Source organism: Saccopteryx bilineata, chromosome 1 (genome assembly GCF_036850765.1).
Source record: "Saccopteryx bilineata isolate mSacBil1 chromosome 1, mSacBil1_pri_phased_curated, whole genome shotgun sequence".
Classification (NCBI taxonomy): Eukaryota; Metazoa; Chordata; class Mammalia; order Chiroptera; family Emballonuridae; genus Saccopteryx; species Saccopteryx bilineata.
Window position 1 is genome coordinate 205,201,310 of NC_089490.1, and position 16,688 is coordinate 205,217,997.

At 46.3% G+C, this 16,688-nt stretch overlaps 1 protein-coding gene across 5 annotated transcripts in view; it reads right to left on the reverse strand.

The window, feature by feature from the left end:
• The window catches only part of LOC136307252 (bifunctional heparan sulfate N-deacetylase/N-sulfotransferase 3), a 95,893-nt gene that overhangs the window by 66,638 nt on the left and 12,567 nt on the right, over window positions 1-16,688 (reverse strand). The gene's annotated exons all lie outside the window — the stretch shown is intronic.

Here is a 16,688-nt window from a genome sequence, read left to right on the forward strand (position 1 = left end):
GAAGCGGTCTGTTATTAGTACTGATACAATGTGACACAACATGGCAGAGTGCCCTTTGCTTTGTCCTCTATGTGCAACAGGTCTCAAATGGGGCACGAGTGTCTAAAGTCTAACCCTCACAAGCTAGCTCAATGTAATTTACGCCGCAATGCCAAACTGAGAACCCGCATGTGTTCTGGGGAGGCAGACGCTCGTGGTGCAGATCGCCTGGCCCCAAGGGGTGGCATGCACAGTCACCTGCAGAGGGGCCACCCCGGTGGTCGCCGCCAGTCCAGAACCTGGAAACACGGGTATGGCTGTCCAAATTTTTCGAGTATCAAAAAATGGTATTTTTATTTTTAAGTGTTCTAAAATGCAGTTATATACTATTTAGAAGGGTAATTTACAACTCCACTCATAAGTGTTATTTTTCAAATAACACTTTCCCCCCCTCATTAAAAAATTAAAATAAAGGCGAGTTAACATTATGATGGAATTCCTTCCTATTTTTTTTAATGCATATACCTAGGTCTAGGCAGGTATATAGCTCGGTGGGTAAATGAGATTAGGGCCAGAAAGTAACAATTAGAACCACACCAATCATGACTAAAAATACAGTTTTGAATTTTGCCTTTTTCCATCTATGAGTCATGAGCTTCCTCCTATCACGTGAGTCTTTCAAAACCAAGTTTTCTAATGGATGCAGAATATTGAATCACATGGGTACTCTAATCACTTACTGAACCATTTCTTTCTGCTATTGCATATTTAGACTGTTTACATTTTTTGGCTAACACATACACTGCTCTGTGTATTGGCACATACTCGTACAGCAACACAGTCACCATCTCTGCAGGAGGGAATAATCCTTCTTGTTCTTCAGGGAACAATTTTGCAGTAGGTTTGAAATTGTAAGAGAACTACATTTAGTTTAAATTGCAGTAATTTGACTATTAAAAAAATATTTTTTCAACCTGAATCTCTACGCCACCCCACTTACTCGGCGTTTTGAGACTTCAGTCTATAAAGCGAAAAAAAACAAAAACAAAAACATTGGTATTACAGGATCTAGTGGAAGGCAGAAAAGATCTAGTTTTAAGAGCTCAACTGAGCTCTGAGAACTGAGCAAAATGGGAGCTTTTATATATTCCTGGGTTTTCTCCAACGTTCGTTTGTTTGTTTTTTAATTTTTTTATTTATTTATTAATTCATTTTAGAGAGGAGAAAGAGTGAGACAGAGAGAAAGAGAGAGAGAGGAAGGGGGGAGGAGCTGGAAGCATCAACTCCCATATGTGCCTTGGCCAGGCAAGCCCAGGGTTTCGAACCGGCGACCTCAGCATTTCCAGGTCGACGCTTTATCCACTGCGCCACCACAGGTCAGGCCTCTCCAACGTTCTTTAACAGGATGACTCTATCAATAACTTGGAGAGACGAAAATAAAAAGTGACTGCATGTCAGCTTTAGACAGAGATTCATGTTTGTATTCATAAGACGGGCGACATTCTCTGGGAACCTCCGGTCCTGTTTTTGGTCCTGACGTGGGCTTCCTTGATGACGTTCTGACCTGCGTTAACTTTTGTCAGTTAACAGAAGGACTTGGTGAGCCAAACTACCACTGGGGAAGACATTCTCCTCTCAACTGCAGGCAAAAATACAGTGTTTCACCTCTGGAATTTTTAGAGTTAGCACTTTCTTAATCAGCCGTGTGCTAACTGCAGACCAATCAGGAACTGCTGGGAAGCTGTGGTGGTTAATGTCACCGACGTCTGCATCACTTGGCCCTGGCCTTGGACCTCATCTCCCACCACACTGACTTCCTGCTTCCTCCACTGTGGACGTACCTGTCCTCCCACGATTCCATGGGCGTCCCCGGCGTGTCCTCACATCCAGGTCCCCAGGCTTGCGCTTTGCCGACAAAGAAGCACCCCGCCAGGTGCTCAGTGGCTCCCTCCCCCTCTCTCAGGTGTCTGCTTCAACACTGTCTCCCTGGGGAGGCTTCTCTGGCTGCCTTCTCCTAGAATCCCTCCACCTTTGGTCTCCCTGGTTTAGTCTCTTCTTCACAGAATTCATTACCACGACTCTCGGTGTATGTTTATTTATAACCATTCACTCAACTCCTCCACTAGAACCATCATTTCTCATTGGGACTTGGGACCTTCTCAGTATCTCTCCTAAGAGTAAAGCCTCGGCTTGATTAAAATGTTGAGTTGTTGTGAGTAAGTTGACTTTCAAACTAGGAAAATAGGCCACTATTATTATTATGTTTCTTTTCCTTCTCCTTCACCTTCTTTCTTCTTCTTCCTCCTCCTTCTCCTCCTCTTCCTCCTTCCAGCTGTTTTGAGGTTATTTTGTTCTACTTAGGTCACTAAATAGTCGTTTGGTCTCAAAGGCCCAGTTCAGGTGGAAACCAGTGGCATCGATGGGAGGCTCTCTTTCCACAGGGCTACATCTGTTCAGTTCCCTGTTGGGGACACACACACACACACATGCACACACACACATGTGTTCTTTCTTCAGTTCAAATTAGACTTTCATTTTTCTGTGACACACAGAAAGCATTTCAGGTGGAAGAAGCTTGGGTTGAACTGATAAAATGTGGCATTTATAAATTCATCACTCATTTCCACTATGGAGCTCAGACTATGGCTCGACCCCCCGAGATAAGGGTCTCAGGTGCTCTGCTGTGATTTTCTCCACAGGGAGAAATGGTGTTCGCTGCGTTGACACCACACGTGGTGGCTTTTCTGTCCTTGGGCCACACTGGTGGGCAGATTGCTTTTACATAATTCCAGTGGAAGCCCTGCAGGAGGTGACGCAGGTGCCTAACTCCCTCGTGGGTGGGTGGGGGGTGGTGTCTGAGTGAGTCACTTTTAAAATGTGAGGTGTTCTGAAAAAAAGTCTGAGACAATGAGGGCTTCCGGAGGAATGCACAGACGATGACCTGGATCATGTCAGTGAGCTGAAGACAACCTTTGAGGAGATGTTACTACATTGTGCGAACGTGAGTCTTTATTTCATAAGTCAGTGCAAAGAGAAATTCCCCCAAACTGCTCCTAAGTGAAAAGCAGCCAGAATGTTGAAGTACCTCATAATGAAGGGATCTGGGCGTGATGGGTCAGAAAGCATTAGGAGGAGGTCACAGGATTTTCCAGAAATGGCCCCAGCGGAGGAGTGCTTCGGAGAAAATATGTAGAATGCCTGTATGGCACGACCACATTCGAGTCCATATAACACAGTGTTCCTATGGAAGGTGGGAGGTATGGAACAGCATACAAATTGCTCCGGGAATCCTCGAGAGCATCTAGGATAACTGTGAGGTAACGGCGTGGTCGGGCAACGAGGCGGCGCTCCATGAGAGCCCACATTCTCCCCAGGCACTCAGTGGAACTGAACCCCCTCGGCCGTCGTCAGGGCAGGTGCCCGCGAGGGAATTCTTCACTCCGTGGCTCTGGGTCTTCCGCCCAATCATTCTTAAAGTGGGCAAAGCACAAACAACAAAACACCATCACCTTGAATGAGAACTAAGAGTGAGCCACGTGGGCAGAGGTGGGAGACCGGATTCCACCATATGAGCAACAGGAAGTAGCAGCCATGTCCACTCTCTGCCCGCTGTGCCTGTGACACTGTCGACTGGCTCTCCCGACAGTATCACGACCTGTTCCTTATTTGCAGGGGCTGTCTGATCACCGTCCATGATGGCACCAGAACACTTCCATCAGGACTTTACTTTCTTCTCTCTTCCATTTTGTTTAGAGATTATTTAGGAATTCCCAATGTCTTCAGGCCATTCTGAGACTTGTCTGCACTCTTCTTCTGTTAGACGTATATACATATATTTTAATTGAGGCGTTTTCTTGAGGAGGCGAGCTTCTGAGAGCTGGAAGCGTCATTTCAGAGGACTGTTGATAAGGTTCACTGCTGTCAACAAAGGTTTCGGGAAAAGCAGACTCTCAATTCTGCAGAGAAGCTGTAGCACGCTTAGCTCTAATGTTCAGGAGCAATCATTATTTCTTCCTTCCTGATTTTTATGTAAAATCGATTTCCTGTGCAGAATTGATAAGAAAATTCCCGTGAAGCGAAGTAAAAAAAAAAAAAAAGAAGAAAAAAGGCATATTCTCACATTTTAGTGTCACCGTGAGAGTTAATCTTCTAAAGTTAAAGGTGATTTCTGTGATTTACCTGAAGAAGCAGGGTTTTTATTATTATTATTAATTATTATTCTTTCAGGCTAATTATAATTTACTTCTATAATTTGTTTAATGCAATGGCTCTTGAATGAGCTAACACTTGGTTCTACTTGTACTTCTCAAAGATGTTGTTTTATTTTTAAGGTTCCCGAGAGAGCTTTGGACCCCCCCCAAAATCCAGGAACCCTGTATTCCACTAGAGTGAGAGAAACGTGTCGGTGCCTGTGGAACTCTAGGCTGGGGCTCAGAAAGCGCCATTCGGGCCACGAGTACAAGTGAGAACCAGCGTGTGGTCCTGATCACTGTCCCCAATGACAGAGAGGTAGTTGAGGGAGAGGGGACGGAACGGTTCCAGATGAAAAGGGCCGTGTCAGACCGGGTCTGGCTCCTGCTGGGCATGCATGGCCTCACAGCCAAGGGGAGCGCCCGAGTCCTGGTCCCGGTCCTGGTCCTGGTCTACCATCCTGTAGAACGGCCCCTGCTCTATAAGGAGGCTGTATAATAAAGTGAACTCATCGCTGGAGGCCCCAGAGTAAACCCCCCACTAAACACGGTCCAGGTCTTCACAAACAGGACGTCCTGCTACCCTTTCCACAGTGGCAGAGGCAAGCTGGAGCACCCAAGGGACTCGGGATGCGGGCCCCACGGTTTAGTGAAGGGGGTGGTTAAGGGCTCTCATCAAAGGATACCTGCAGTCTATTCCAATGAGAGCTTACATTTATTGCCTGGCTAGGTAGTAGCGTAGTGGATAGATCATCAGCCTGGGATGCAGAGGACCCAGGTTTGGAACCCTGAGGTCGCTGGCTTGAGCGTGGGCTCATAGACATGACCCCATGGTCACTGGTTTGAAATCCAAGGTCGCTGGCTTGAGCAAGGGGTCACTTGCTCTGCTGTAGCCCCGGTCAAGGCACATATGAGAAAGCAATCAGTGAACAACTAAGGTGCCGCAACAAAGAATTGATGCTTCTCTTCTCTTTCCCTTCCTGTCTCTTTGTCTTGCTAAAAAAAAGAAAAAAAAAGGAAAAGTAAAGAGAAAAGCTAACCTGTATTAGCAATGGGCACTTCATGTGTGCTAGGCTCTGTGAGAAGTACAGATGAGCTTACTGAACCCATTAAACAACTTCCTGTGTTGGGTTATCTCAACCACCCACAGCTCATTAAGTTAGGTACTAAATAGTTCATTCAATTCACTTTGCAGATGGGGAAACTGAGCCCCAGGGAAGTTAAGTGAAATGAGCAGAATTCAAAAACTGGTTTTTAATTGTTTAAAATAGGAATATGGTGCGTTCCTTTGCAAAAGGACTAGGTGTTTTGGGGATTACATGTTCATAACACTAGATCCATATTAACTTTAAAAGCACGCATGGGAAACATGAATGAACTGGGACACACGCATGTGAAGAGAGGCTCTCGTGGTGCGGGGAGACAGTTCTCCATGGCACGCTTGTGTCCTGTGTGTGGAACAAGCAGCCTTGTCAAGAGGAGACACTGTTTTCCTTCACAGCAAAGAGCAAGATGACTTAGTTTCCAGTACACGAATGACCATGTCTACCTCCGGGCCAAAGGACAAGCCGCCTTATTCCCTTTGGTAAGAGTGGGGGGGGGGCTTCCTGAGATTAGGGCAGGTCCTGTAAAGGACCCATTGCATGTGCTGTCAGTCACCAGGAGCTCTTCACATCGCCCTGTAGGAACTGGGACTTGGAGAAACAGCTCCAATATGGGTGTTCTGGCTCCCGTGAGAGTCTGAGTGATGAGGTCCCTGCTGTCAGCACCCATGAAACTGGGGCAGGCTGACTCAGCAGCTTGCAAGTGGGGTGACATCTCAGAGCCATCCCAGTTTCTGAGCAGTGGCCAAGGGAAGCCGTGACATCCACCGACCGCCAGAGATCCTGCATAGTCCTTACTCCCAAGAGCAGCTGCCCGAGGACGCAGGTGGGACAGGTGACCCTCCCTGCAGGCCCTGCTCTGAGGGACCAGAGAGGCCCCGGGACGGGGACCTGTGTGCGTTTGCAACAACACAAGAGGGCAGAGGAAGCCTGATGCTGGGAGCCTGGAAAACCAACCGGCACCGTGGCTGTAAACTGCTCTCTCAGACCGGTACCCTGGGCTGCACTTGACCCACAGGTGTGCTCCCAGCTTGAAAACCAGCATTGGTCCTAGAGCCACAAACACTGTGAAATTCTGCGGTTTGACCCTGCAGGAAATGGTTTTATGTCTGTGGTCTCAGGAAGCCATGAGGCTGGTTTGCAACTTTATGCAACTGTTCTACATCTGGCAAACTGGTGGAGAAGGAAGGGTTACTTTACTGTGCGGTATAATTCACAGTTGATCAATTGTAACAAGCCTCAGTAAGTAAAGAAACAGTTTAATGGGGATATAGCACAGGAGCATCCCCCTACCCTTTGAATGTACTTAATTCACACAGTTCATCCTCGGGGGTCGGGGTCAGGAAGTTGTGAGACCATTACAGCCCTTATGTCTGGTTCTTGTTAAATCCGTTTGAAAGCAAGAAGGTAGTACACGTGGAACACGTCCCTCCTGTTACGTGAGAAAGATCTTGTCACACCTATATTTCGGTTTAAAATTCATCCAATTTATTTACGTAAACAGAAGAGCACATTTTTTTAACTCAATGTACTTTAGCTTGTATGGACCACACACACATGCGCACGTGCGCGCTCGCGCGCGCGCACACACACACACAATCTACCACTAGCATTGTGTGTATCACTTAAAAATCACACTGAATACATGCACACGATGGCCATGGGTCCTGAGGATAATGGAGGCCCACGTGTGAAGCACCCCCCACAAGGTGTGGGGTCATCTGTGGGAGATGGAGGGAAAGCAGCAGGCGAGTGAGCACCCGGCTCATGCTGGCCACGACCTCTGGGAGCTGTCTTGAGGCAAGTCGTATCCTCATCCCTACTTTAAAAACGAGACAATAAGTAACTCGTGTGAATCTGAGGTTTGTGAGCACAATTTTCTTGCTTGAGTCCAGAGCCCATGACGTCTGCTTTTGACATCTATTCCTGGTGGCAGCAGACAGACGGGTTCTGGGAAGATACGCTCAGCCTGGATTCATTTTTCGTTTTCTAAAGGGGGCCACATTTTATTTTATTTTTTTGGCCATAAAATGAACTCAATTAATCTTCTTCCTTAGAGCCAAATGCCTGATGGCCTCAGTAACGAACTATCCGTACGATACCGTGGAAAAGACACAGTGCTCTTCGCCTTTTCCGTCAGTACCTAATCCAGCGATGTGACTGAGAGAGCTGAGGTCGGTGACTCCACGCAGGGGCCATGGAGGACACTGAGAGTCTGCTGTGTCACCCTGTCACCAGGAGCCTGCACGTACGCTGACAGGAGATCTGGAGGACAGTGCGTGGTCCAGAGCTTCCAGTGAGACTGTCCTGACTTACTTCAGGGATGGGAAGTTGGTTCCCTAAAGACAGAGAATGAGATAACACATCCACTCAGACTCTCTCTCAGCCGTTTTCTGAATACACCTAAGCCAGGACCTTCGTGGTGAAGGGTTGGGGCCGGGGCTCCTTCTCCCTGTCCCTCACTGTGGTCCTTGCCCAGGTGACCTCGCCTGGCACCAGGGCCCCAAATACTGGCAAGATGCTGATGAGGTCCTGACGTCTCTCCTGGCACCTGACGTCTCCCTGAACTCTAGACTTGCAGGTCCAACCACATGGACATCTAGGGGACATCACACACTTGACAAGTCCAGAGGGAACTCTTGGTCCCTCCTTCCTTCAGAGTAACTCATCGCACGAGACAGGGACAGGCACCGTCCTAAGTACCTGATACGTCTTTCATCATTTGATTCCCAGGGCACACCCGTGAGAGAGGTGCTCTGATGGTTCTACTTCTACATAGAAGGAAACTGAGGCACAGAGACTGAGAAGCTTGGCCAAGGTTGGTGAGCGATGACAACAGGCCAGAAGACCAGGATCTGTGTCCTGGGACAGTCACTTGTAGTAAGAACCCAGTCCACGCTGGTCTGCGTCCACAGAGCCCATCTGTGCTCACACCCCACACGCAGGCCCTTAGCCACCTGTGTCCCCAGCTCGGAGAGCACACTGCTGTTGGGCCAGAAGCGGAGAAGCTGTGTTTGACATGCTTCCTACGGAGGACAGTCGGACCCACGCTCTCCTGTGTTGCAGGAATATCGAATATATTTATATAAGTCACTGTTTCCCCCAAGCTGCATCTCTGCCGTTGACATTCAGCATAGAACTTCCTGGGCTCTTCCCAGAGCCACCAAGTGAAAGCCTATGAGGGAGGGTGTGGGAGGACCAGTCTCTGTTAACAAGCATTTAAAAGGATTATTCTGTCTTTTCTGTGGGTGGGAGACTCAGGAACAGGGTCTCGCCTGGATGCATCAACACACCCGGAGTGCGGGTTCAGGAGAATAGCAGCAGATTCGCGGACTGTCCCTTTAACAATGCCTCCAACTTTTCCTTTGTTTACAGACTCCGAGTCGACTCGTCCCTGGTGCCTGTCAAAACAATGTCTGTGTTTCAGGCTCGTTCACATGAAAATATAGTGACAGGCTGTTGAGTACGTCGTCTGTGAGTGACGGGAAGGGTTCGCTCAAGTCCAGAAGTGGCTTTGCTTTCCCCCGGAAGGCCTTCGGTCCGAACACTGTGGATGGTGTACCGTGAACTATCTGCCAGGGCTCCCTCTGCTCTTGAGAATGCCGACTTGATGCTATGTCTAGGCACAGAGCATCGTGCGGACCCTGGGCCTCTGGCCTCTGCTGGGGCTCCGAGCTGTCCTGATGGTCGAGGACCAGGCTCCTGTCACTGGCGTCCGTTAGCGGCTGATCCCACTGAGGGCAATGGGGGCTTTTCAGGCGGGAATGACCCACTGGGCCCTCTCTAGAATGACAACTCAGTACTCATCATTCCTGTGAGGTTGCAAGTGACAAGGGTTTTGGTCTAGTTCTGGCAAAAAAGTTCTAATGAGAATGAAAAATACAGCTTTTGTTTTTCAACATTCACTTGCCCCTTGAGGTCAAATTTCAGTACCTACCACATGAGTCCATTTTCACACTTAAAACAATTTTTTTAGTCTGCTTGTCTAGTTAGACATTTAATAAAACAAGACTTCATTTCCAAGAAAATAAACAATGATATATTTTGTGTCTCAGGCCGTACCTTCATGATGCTTATGTGACTTCTAAAACTTCAGAATAAAAAAAAAAAAGTGCTTTCACTCTTAATTTATGCTTCCCAGAAACGGAAACAATTAATCAAAATTTTTTCTCTCTCTCTTTTTTTTTTATTTTGCTTGTGTGCTTTGTGAAAAAAAGTAAGTAAAGATCAGAACTGCTCACAAAGCACATCATACCATCAGGAGGGCTGGAACATCTGAGCAAGAGAGAGAGGAAGTTAAAGGATCTGACTTGGGGGCCTTTCACGTTCTCTAATGGATCTAACACCAAAAGGCTTGGTCACTGTGCCCCCTGAATTCACCCAAAACTGCAGAGTGGGTGACCGTCACCAGAACTGCACACCGAATGCCTAGAACAAAGACAGCGAGGCTCCGGAAGGGGAACTTGTCGACGTGTATCTGAAAGTACAGTCTACCCTGAGCAAGGCCTGGCGGCTATTCAAGTCTAAGGCGTTCCAAAGAAGGAGTGGAGGCTCATTTTTTGTTCCAAAATTAAGAGACTTCAGTCCAGGGCAGAGCATTATGATCTCAACCCATCCAGCTACAACAGACCCTGTCAGGGTAGCTTTGGCCGTCAAGCCGAATGCGGTGGGAAAGACATGACCTGAGCAGCGTGTGAGGATGTGACCGAGAAGCAGTGTGGGGTGGGGAAGCCCAGCTCCTGGGGCCAGCGGACCAGGATCTACGTCGGGATGGTCACTTGTAGTAAGAGCCCAGGCAAGCTGGTCCCAGTCCGTGAGCCCCTGTTTCTTTATATATAAAGTGGTGGTCCTTACAGTCATTGCTTTATAGGATTTTTGTGAGAATGAAATGATAATGAAAATAAAATACACACACACACACAATATATATATATATATATATATATTATATATATATATATATATATATATATATATATACTCAGTAAGTTTTACCTATTTGGGGAGTTGCTAAGTATCGCCAAACACATCATGATAAAATCATTGCATCTTTTACGGGCCTAACAGTAAAAAAGCCAGCAGCGCAGACATACAAAAGAAGATCCTTTTACATTTTGGTTGATTTCATAGAATTATACAAAGTTAGAAGTCCCGGGTTCGATTCCTGGCCAGGGCACACAGGAGAAGCGCCCATTTGCTTCTCCACCCCTCCCCCTCTCCTTCCTCTTTGTCTCTCTCTTCCCCTCCCGCAGCCGAGGCTCCATTGGAGCAAAGATGGCTCGGGCGCTGGGGATGGCTGCTTGGCCTCTGCCCCAGGTGCTAGAGTGGCTCTGGTTGCAACAGAGTGACGCCCCAAAGGGGCAGAGCATCGCCCCCTGGTGGGCAGAGCATCGCCCCCTGGTGGGTGTGCCGGGTGGATCCCGGTCAGGCGCATGCGGGAGTCTGTCTGACTGTCTCTCCCCGTTTCTGGCTTCAGAAAAATACAAAAAAAAAAAAAAGAATTATACAAAGTTATTAAAAAACAACAACAACCCAACTCTCGATCCAGAGAAGGACAGAACCCAGTGCCTGGCCATCAGCACACTTTCCTTCTTTGTTGTTACTTCCTTCAGAAAGAAAGGCAGAAGAAGCTGAGAGCTGTAGGGTTTCCCTCACTGGTGAGATAAAAGGCTGAAACTCACCGACACAGACCACAGCATGGTTGTGACCGGAGCAGGGGGTGTGGGGGGGCGGAGCAGACTGTCAAAGGGGCAAGTATATGATGACAAAAGAAAAATATGGTGTGTTACTTCATTCTTCCTCAGTGTCCCTGGGGAGATCTTCTCACAGCAGCATCTGGACAGAGCAGATGTGAGCCATTTTCTGGACTGAGCGGAACATCTCCGGAACCTGCTTCTTGGCTCTTGGATGCCCTGTGGGGCACGGCATTTGTCACACCCGCTTGAGCTCTGGTACCGCCTTCGATGGCCCTGCTTTCTGTCATGCTTGGAAAGGGTGGAGTGCCTCAGACCTCTAGAAAATGTGATTAAGTCCCCAGATTATTCTGTTGGTACATTCAGGTGACGATCGGTGACAGCATTTTGTCTCGGTGAAGTGACTCAAGGTCTCCTCTTTTGGTTGAATGTCACCGCGTCAGAAATGACACCTTCATCTCTGCAGAACTCAGGAGACGTTCCCTCTTCTTGTGGAACAACAACCTCAAATAATACGTTGTCATGTGGAAATAGCTTCTGGAGACAAAAGGGTTTTTCCCTTTGCCTGACTATTTGGTTCTTGAAGGGCTTCAATTTGTCACGTGACCATTCCATGGCTAATGAGGGCAGCAGCCCAGGTCTCTGATGATGTTTCTGCCTCATAAAGAGTCACAGATGTGGTGCCCTGTCCCGATGTCTCGTGTGGCTCTAAGGATCTTTATCATGTGCTCGTATTTTCCAGCAGATAGTTAGGCAAAAACTGATACTGTATTGCTTATTCTAATTTGCCACTTAAATAAGGATACACATTTTGCTTGACATATGGGGGAAAATAACACTCTGGCAGAGACTCAGATGGTGGTTAAAATTTATGTTATGTGCTTCCTTCCCAGTTCGCCAGTCGCATTTCAGAATACCTTTACTTTTCTCACATTCTTTTTCATCTTCCTGATATTTCCAGCAGGAGAAATATACTACTTGTTCATTGGTGGTAAATAATTAGATAAAAAAATGTCATTAATATATTGCTCTTAATCATTTACTAGTAATCACCAAGCCCAGGACTTTAGGCTCTGCTCTTTCCTTCCCGGAACACATCAGTCCCTTACCCCCGTTACTGAGGGACGCCTGTCACCTGGTTTGCCAGGGACTCAGACTTCTGGCGCTGAAGGTCCTCATGGCGGGCATGCTGTGAGAGGGTCGGTCAGCATAGTTCTATTCAGCCTCTCGCTAATTTCTCTGGGGTCTTCCATCACAGAATTTCTTCACTGAGCACTCCACACCCTCCTTCCCTGTCCAAACCCCTGCTGACTCCTGAACTTACCGCATCTGGGCCTCTGACACTCCATTCCGTGAGAGTCCCCTGGACCTTCCTCTCCTTCCAAAGGAGCCTTGCCTGTCCGTACCTTAGTGGACCCCGCGCCGAGTTTTATCCTGCGGGTCACACCCTCCCAGGGGCTCTTCCCTCCCCAGGTTGCAGCAGCATCATGGCTTCCTGGCATCTGTTCTTTTACACCCCTATTCGTGGGGTCCTCTCCTTTACTTGCTTCCTGAGCCGATGGTTTTCCTGGGCTCCCACACCGCCGCCTTCCCGGTCGCTCTGCCACCCTCCCCTGGCTGAGCTCGTACCTGTTCACGGTGTGAACCATCCCACGTAGAATGACGACCTCCAAACCTCACTTACTCCCCTGACTTCTCTCGAGAGCCGGAGCCTGTGAAGCCCCTGTACCTGTGTGTCCCCAGTTCACCTCGATGACACTAAATTGTGTCGATAAGACCTCTAACAACCTTTGCTGTGACCCTCTCTCCTTGCTGCTGGGGAAACCAAACTATAATTATTCGCCTGTGCTAAACAGCTCCCTGCCATCCTGGGTGATCCTATCCTCCCCTTGGCGGACCCGTCACTAAGCTGTTCACTCTGCGCTCTTCAATGGGTCTTCACTCGGTTCTTCCTTCTCTGTTCTTACCCTAACCTCCCTCCTTGTTTTGAGGACTTGCCTTCCGTTGTCTGCACGTCACCCCCACAGCCTCCCAGGTCATCCCGTCCCCCTTGTCTCGCCTCTGGAATCCGTGTACTGCAGAGGACTGAAGGTCTCCGGTGCGCACGACAGTCCCATGCCTCCCTCAACTTGGCTTCACGCAGCACCACGGAGAAGCCTCTACTGGGGTGCCTCACACACTGCAATCGTACCCTGCCCCACCTCAACCCCAGGACAGTGAGCTCATGGAAAGGGAGCCATGCTCCTCCTCCTCTGTCTCGTAGGTGCCGACCTCTCAGCCCGGCATGGGATACGACCTCCATGCTGGGTGTGTGAGGTGGCAGTACCCAGTCCTGAGCCGGTCGACGCTGACCTCTACACCCCCCTCTCCTGAAGGAATAAGACTGTGGTTTATGATTTTACTTACATCTCGTCCAAAATGTTTCACGTGTGCTACGTGCCTGAAAACCTGTTACACCCCGAATCAGTGAAAGAAAGGATGGGTAGACTCTCAGGGCGATGGACTCCAGTGACTCAGTATTTAGAGACTCAGTCACAGAAACAAGTTAGATGTAATGGGAAGATCCAAATAATTCAAAATAGACTTGCTTTCAGCCTTCAGGTGGGTTAGAAAATATATTCTCATTTAAATGTGAGCAGTTCACAGAATATTTTATACACGCGGAGCTCTGACTGAATGTATTTGGTAAGGCTTCAACATTTTATAGTTCATATTTTGTAGTTAAAACATGGTTTAACCTTATGAGCACAAAAGGCATTTTTGTGGCTTGCATAATTTTAGAGAACACTGTATGATCTGTCTGAAGAAACTCAGATTTATCTAGAATATTTTTAAATGGCATAGCGGTATATGCTGGCAGTATGAAAGAATTTTCCTTTAGAAGTAATACCTTAAAACATTTTTTATCATAATCTTGGGAAATCAAAAAACTGGAGAGAGAATGAGGTATTGTTTATAATTTTCAGGGATATGATAAATAATTAAACGACCAGCTTGGTTTGAATTCAGCCAAGTTTCCAAAAGTATAATTCAAAAAGACTTAATGAAAACTGAAGCACAACTTCTTAGTTAATTTCTATTGAAATAAAAGGAAGAGTCTAGAATATTTTTCTTTCTTTTCAGTCTTCACACTCTCTTACAGTAACATGTCCTTCTGGTATCCTTAGCTTATGTAACTAAGGCGACGAATGTGACCATCATTTGTCAGATGCTTATGGTCTGGAGAAAAGAATGCCATTGAGAAGATATTTTTCCACCCAATTTAGATCTTTCTATTTTCCCGAAAGATCAAAGCTTTACAGAATAAAAATTATGTATCCAAAGTCTCTCCTTGCACTTTTGTGAAGAATCAATGTCACAGAGATAGAACCCTGTGGCCTTTTGAAGGAAAAAAGAAGATAAACGTAGATCAGTTTCATTTTAAATTTCATTAATAATAACCCACCAGTGGTTTAGGCAACGGGTTCTATTCACAGTAATAATCAACTATTTTCAAATACTTATTTTCTACTTAAGGCAACAGTTTTACACAATAAAATCCAATACAATTTAAGTGCAGCACGATGGCCTTCATATATGTACCAGAAATGTTCAACGGAAGCTGGACGTTAATTTAACTCCCATGCTTACACGTGAATAAGCACACGTGTGGAGTCACAGTTCTCCACGTTAAGTTGCGCTAATTTTCAGTTTCAAAAAATATAGGAGAAAACAGGCTGTACATCTGACTTCCAAAAATGCCTGAACTTGTTACTTGCGATCTTTTATTCTTGAAAATCCACGGGAGTATTTATTTTCATTAAAACAAATTCACACAATGCAACAGCAAACAAACAATTCAATTTAAAAATGGGCAGAGGACCTGAACAGATGCCTCTCCCAAGAAGACAGACAAATGGCCAACAGATAAATGAAAGGATGCTCACCTCCACTAGCTATTCGAGAAGTGCAAATCAAAACTACAACGAGACACCACCTCACACCTGCTGGGATGACTGTTATCAACAAGACGGGTCATAACAAGTGTCAGAGAGGCCATGGAGAAAAAGGAACCCTTATTCCCTGTTGGTGGGAATGTAAACTGGTGCAGCCATTATGGGAAACAGTATGGAGGCTCCTCCAAAAATTAAGAATAGAGTTATCATAGACCCCAGCAACCCCTGTGTATCATCACCCAAAATCTGAAAACATTTATTTGCAAAGATATATGTGCCCTGATGTTTACTGCAGCATTCGTCATGGTGGCCAAGACATGGAAACAACCAAAGTGTCCTCCAACAGATGACTGGATAAAGAAGATGTGGTTTATCTAGACCAGGAGTAGTCAACCTTCTTATACTTACCGCCCACTTTTGTATCTCTGTTAGTAGTAAAATTTTCTAACCGCCCATTGGTTCCACAGTAATGGTGATTTATAAAGTAGGGAAGTAACTTTACTTTATAAAATTTATAAAGCGGAGTTACAGCAAGTTAAAGCATATAATAATAATTACTTACCAAGTACTTTAGGTCAGATTTTTGCTAAGTTTGGCAGAATAAATCTTTATAAAACAACTTACTATAGTTAAACCTATGTTTTTATTTATACTTTGGTTGCTCCGCTACCGCCCACCATGAAAGCTGGAATGCCCACTAGTGGGCGGTAGGGACCAGGTTGACTACCACTGATCTATACCAGTGGGTCCCCAACCCCCGGGCCGTGGACCGGTACCAGTCCTTGGGCCATTTGGTACTGGTCCACAGAGAAAGAATAAATAACTTACATTATTTCCGTTTTATTTATATTTAAGTCTGAATGATGTTTTATTTTTAAAAAATGACCAGATTCCCTCTGTAACATCTGTCTAAGACTCACTGTTGACGCTTGTCTTGGTCACATGATACATTTATCCGTCCCACCCTAAAGGCTGGTCCGTGAAAATATTTTCTGACATTAAACTGGTCCATGGCCCAAAAAAGGTTGACTACCACTGTTCTATACGATGGAGTATGTATGACTCAGCCATAAGAAACGATGAAATACTACCATTTGTGACAACATGGATGGACCTTGGGAATATCATACTAAGTGAAATAAGCCAGGCAGAAAAAGTCCAGAATCATATGATTTCACTCATGTGTGGGATATAAAACTGAAAGTAACAAATGAACAAATTAGACAAACAAACAAAAATTATAGACACAGATAGCAGTATGGCGGTTACCAGAGGGATAGAGTGTGGGTGATAAAGGGTAAATGGAGTCAGACATGTGGTGATGGTTAAAGGCTCTGACTTGGGGTGGTGGGCACACAGTGCAATATGCAGGTCACGTGTCACAGAACTGTACCTTTGAAACCTGTATCAACTTATTAACCAATCTCACCCCAATACATGCAACTGAAATGAATATGTCATAAAAAAACAAATTGACTTGATTTCCTATGAAAATGGACTAAAATCTCAGATTAGTCATAGTTTTCTAAGGTTGACAGTTTCTGGAAAGTACTGAAAACAAAATGATTTCTACCCTGTAGTTTTATTTCAAGATCCTGCCACACCCCATCCATCCTTTTAAAACAATGCTCATTCTTCAGGATTCAGAGAGAAATATATCCTCTACCTTGTCTCTCTAGGGCTGAGGGAGGCCCACGGACCCCAATTTGCCGAAGACTAATCTTATAAAATGGAAGTCCCATGTCTAGGGACACTGGGGCATTTGGTCAGCCTCCCCAGGGAGGAAGT